Raw genomic sequence first — 4,933 nt, 5'->3', positions numbered from 1 at the left:
TCTTTGTTTCCCTAAGAGCTTCTTTAATACTAAACTTGGAATAAATTGTTTCTCCATCTGTAATAGCCCTTTTTGCTTTTTCGTTAATCCCAACTCCTTTGTGTCCAGGTACCCAAATAATATCAAATTGTTGTACCTCAGCTCTACTTATTATATTATGTATATCACTAACTATGTAAGAGTCTGTTTGCTTATGATTGATTAACCTAATTGCTCCCGACCCATCGCAAAAAATCACAGCTTTTTTATATTTTTTGTTAGAACATAACTCATTAGCCTTCTTAATTCCTATTAACTCCGCACCTACTGATGAGAGATTAGATTCTATCTTATATTTGTACATTTTATTGTCAGGTAATTCTACAATGCCTATACCAACCGTGTCATGCACAACTGTTGCATCCGTTGACAGAATTTTCCATCCCTCCTTGAGATACTTGTTCTGTATTTCAGCATATCTGGCTTTAATTTCTTCTTCCGAGTAATCTTTAAAATAACTATCGAAAAACTACACAAACTGCTTCCAAAATAGCGCATACTCTCTCTTTCTCTCACAAAAGAGAAACCCCCAAAAAGTATTTAGTGGGTGCGTGCAGCGCAGCGTCAGCAGGCCAGTGGGCAAACGGCCAGCGGCAAACAGGACCTCACCTACGAGGATGCGGTTCTGCGATGCGTTCTCTGCCCACCAGCATTGTCGTCTCATGGAATTTATTTCCTCCCCGGACCAGTCAGTGATATGGCAGTCAGAGACTGCTCTGTACAGGGCCACGAAGAGCAGGGGGTTTAGAAGGAGGGAGGAGTGGCAGTGGCAGTAGCCGTAGCAGTGGCCTGGCGTGCAGCCGTGGCCAAATTGGTTGATAGCTTGAAAAACAGTTTTTGCACACAGCTCCGTCAAATTGCATTTTGTGTGACAGACCGCAAAATGCATCATCACCAACATGAGCGATGAGATGAGCGTTGTTCTAGTTGTTTCCTCTAGTTCTGGCTACTGGTTGTTGTTGGTCTGCTGCTGCTGCTGTTGATGTGTATATTTGCAGCAGTGTCCTTCTGCATCCTCCTGCTGCTGCCACTGAGCGTCCCTTCATCTCCAATCACCATCTCCACTCCACATTGTCGAGTAATTTACGAACATTTTTCGGCATGTCCACAGGAATGGGAATGGTGCCTGGAGTATGGGAATGCAATGTGTTGCCTGCTGCATTTCACTTTGGTCAGAATGATGATGCTGATGGCAGGCAGGCAGGACAGGAGGGGACAGGGGACTCTGGTACATAGTGTGACTGAGGGGTATAAGTGTTGTTATAACATGGGGTTAGGCGGAGTGCAGATCATTTGCTGTTGGGTAGAAAAGTGTTTTCGAGGCTAAAACTTTTCAGTATACTATTTTTGAAGCACAAGCGCTTGACACCAGCGAAACAGTAAAACAAGGTAGATTTTTATGGATTTCAAGTTACAGAATAAATGGGAACCTTTGGAATATAATTTTCTTGGCAGGTTTGTCGTGATGTTTTAATCAAATTTGACATCATTTGATACTTAAAACTTCAACTTACAATAGTTCCATTTATTATCCATACATTTAATAGCTTTACTGTTTTTCTGTACAAGTATTTCGATAATGAGAAGCTCCAGAATAGTTATAGTCCGTAGCACTGTTGTCTTTGGTTGCAAGCCCAAGAAAGGCTGGGCAGGCGTGAATATAGCCAACGTTATCAAGTTCATTAGAACTATAGATGGATCCATTAAATGAAAATACAGGTGGGATTAAAATACATGAAAATATTTAAAACTTTATGCACAATTATAGAATATATTTCTTTCCTTTTACAGCTTAAAAAATGCACACAAATTTCCATTATGTCCCAAGTTGAAAAACAATTTCTTTGCTTAAAAAATCAAAATCGTAATTTTATGGCCACATTGCCCCACTGTGGCACAGCATTGGGGACAGGACGTTGGGTAAACAACTTCATTCAGTTTCAGTTCACATTAATGCATCGTGAATTAAGTGTCAAGGACATTTTTTGGTTTTCGCAAACCAGCAGGACGGAACACAGCAGAACGCTGTATGCAACATGTGTCCAGTGTCTCTCTGCACGTCCTTGCCTCCCAGTGTGTGTGTATCTCTGTGTCTCTGCGTGTGTGTCTGTGTTTTGGGTGACCGAAAATGCGTTGCAACATTCAAGTAAGTGACGTAAATGCATCACGAACACAGCATAACACACACACACACAGAACTCGCTCCACACACTCCACAGATGAAAGGACATTCGGACTTTGGACTTCATCATCATCATCATGCTGCTGGTGGGGCACAAACACACGCTTGGTGTGGCAGGCAGGCATCAGAGGCAGTTATGCCTGTCAAGATGAATGCCATATCATCGCCGCACCGAAAATGGTGTCAAAACGTCACCAACGGCAGTTCCCTTCAGTCTTCCCTGCCAGCAGTAAAACTGCAAACAGAAAACAGGAACCTCCTCGTTTGGTGTTGCTATCCGGATGAATTATGATTTGGGCAGGGGCTCCATGGGATCGAGGGTGTGTGGTGGGCTGCGAAGTGTTTGTGCGTGGAATCCTTCGTCTCGTCTCTCTCTCTCTGTGCATTCCAGCCAATTCGTCACGTGGTGGTCCACGCACGCATTGAAGCAGGTCCTTCTGGGTCCTGGGGAAAAACGAGGAGCCAACGACCACAGCAAAATTAAATGCTAAACGAAGACATTAACAATGCAGGACAATCGAGGACACAGGACAGGTTCAGCTCCTCCTCCTCCCTGCTTTCTGGCTGCAATGCAGATTGAGGTTAATGTTGTCTGGTGGGCGTGAGATCCATGTTCCATGGGTGGGTAAGAGTCTGTTTCATGGAGTTGTTGTAGTAGGGGGCTCTTCCTGTGAGTTTATGTCAAATTGTACGAAGTTTTGTGGGGAATAACAGAAGTTATAGCAGAAACTTTTGGTTCTGAAATTTTTAAACTATTTGTATCATTAAAATTGCACTTTATGGAATCACGATTTGAGCTATTTTAGACCATTGGCTTCACTTTTATTATCTAAACATACACTAACAAATACTCATAAGCCCGCCTAAAACCTCTTTGCAAAATCTTCTTTAACCCAACATCTTCTTTTCCATTCTTTGTAAATTTCTTCTTCGATCTTCTTAGACATTTGTCTCTGTCTTCATGCGTTGAAACTCGATCCACATGCCATAATTTATTGTGCGCTGCTCGTTCATCAATTGAGACAACGGCTCAAGTAATTCCCTCGGACACTTCACGCCAAACTGAACGCAGACTACACCCAATTAAAGAGCCAATTAACCAAAGAACAAAACAAAAATTGAATAAAGCCAAGCAAAATAATAAAGAAAGGCCAACGAAAGCGAAGAGTGAAGCGCTTAAGCTGCAAGGAGACTCCGCTTCGAGGTGGAGTCCTCTTCAAGCGGCTGACATTTATTAATTTCCGATTAGCGAAATGGAATTTATGTGCTACCTAATACAATTTTTGGGCAACAAACAAATGGGATTATCAGTGCCTTACGATTTGTTTGGTTTTGAATTACCTTTCGCTTTCGGTAGAGGACACCAACCTACGGACCGACATCTCCTAATGCCGCCTGACACTTGCTGCCAAGTGTAAACGGCTGCGACGCCACTTTATGCTACATTTGCCATTGACCCTCCTCCTGCTCCTCCGCTGATTTATGCCTAATAAATCCATAAATCACGAAAAGGTCTTCGCTTCTTTTCTTGATCTAAATATGCCTTAAGAGCGTCCATCAACTGTTTAGCGTGAGGAGGTGGATCGGATCGCGGGGATACTGCTGGATACTGCTGATCGCTTAATCGAGAAGCCAGCAATCGAATCGAAGCGAAGCACAATTAACCCCAGGGGGCCATGCCACATAACAGACAGACAGGCATCCGCTGCTATCGTTAGCAGTAATCACGAGGCCCACGCATTTACACGGCTGCTCTTGCAACTTGCACTTTACCTTTTGTGTGGAAGGCAGACACAGCAGCCACAGCCACGAGCTTGCTAAATGTGTAATTGGATTGTCAAAATGGGATTGAAATCATGACTCTATTATGGCAACTAGTAGCTAAATGAATGGCTTGAGCTTTGACTGCTTTGAGGTGTGGAGCGAAAGAGTTTACCGAGATATATTCAAAGGTATATTTCATAGGTTCTTAAGGAAAGATATTTTTAGCTATAAGAGGTTCTACAAAGGAAGCTTGTAAGGTAAGTTTCTGGTCCAACCAACTAACTGCTGCAAGAAGCGCCACATGAATGAGCCTTCAGGCCTTTACCCCTTTGGCCTTTTCCTTACTATCACATATTTATTGCCCCACAAGACTCAAAATGTACTCGAAACTCCCTGCTAGTACATACTCCTCACATTTTAAAGAACGAGCCCCTCATGGAAAAAACCACACACAAAAACGCATTAAGCCATTTAACCACAAGGAAATTCGCACACATTCGTGCTCTTAAACTCTTTAACGAAAAAACCCCTAAGCCAAGCGGAATAAGAGCCAAAAGGAATTTCCAACTCTGCTTTAAAGAAGCGAAGAGCCAAGGCAACCAACAAAAAAAAAGGCACACAAAAAGCCACAGCCATTACAACAAAATCGATTATTGATTTCCGTGGAGCACAGCCTAGTTCGCTTGAAAATGGGGGGAAAAAGGGAAATGAAATAAAAGCCACAGAAAACAAACACAGCGAAACAGAGAAAGAGAAAGAGAGAGACGGAGAAAGCAAGAGAAAAGGAAACCGAACGCCAATGAAGGGCGAAATTGGTTGGGTTTTTGCATGTGAAATTCATACCAAAAAATCAACAAGTTGCCATTGGGTTCGATGAATGGAACGTGTGCCATTTTGGGTGGGGTGGGTGGGGGTTGTGGAAGGTCGTATAGGTTTCGGCTGGGGCAC

At 43.0% G+C, this 4,933-nt stretch overlaps 1 long non-coding RNA gene across 2 annotated transcripts; it reads left to right on the top strand.

Annotated features, from left to right (window-relative positions):
* Positions 1 to 1,563: 1,563 nt before the first annotated feature.
* On the top strand, positions 1,564 to 3,329 carry LOC117901419. Of its 2 annotated transcripts, none has more exons than XR_004649318.1 (3): positions 1,564 to 1,758; positions 1,831 to 2,185; positions 3,165 to 3,329. It is a non-coding gene; the product is annotated as an uncharacterized LOC117901419 (long non-coding RNA). The 2 variants fall into 2 exon arrangements; XR_004649317.1 differs by lacking the exon at positions 3,165 to 3,329 and adding an exon at positions 2,236 to 2,431.
* Positions 3,330 to 4,933: the final 1,604 nt, after the last annotated feature.

The sequence above is a fragment of the Drosophila subobscura genome, chromosome U (assembly GCF_008121235.1).
Source record: "Drosophila subobscura isolate 14011-0131.10 chromosome U, UCBerk_Dsub_1.0, whole genome shotgun sequence".
In the NCBI taxonomy this organism is placed as follows: domain Eukaryota; kingdom Metazoa; phylum Arthropoda; class Insecta; order Diptera; family Drosophilidae; genus Drosophila; species Drosophila subobscura.
The sequence above is the reverse complement of the archived record's forward strand: the minus strand, read 5'-3'. Positions and strand labels throughout refer to the sequence as shown.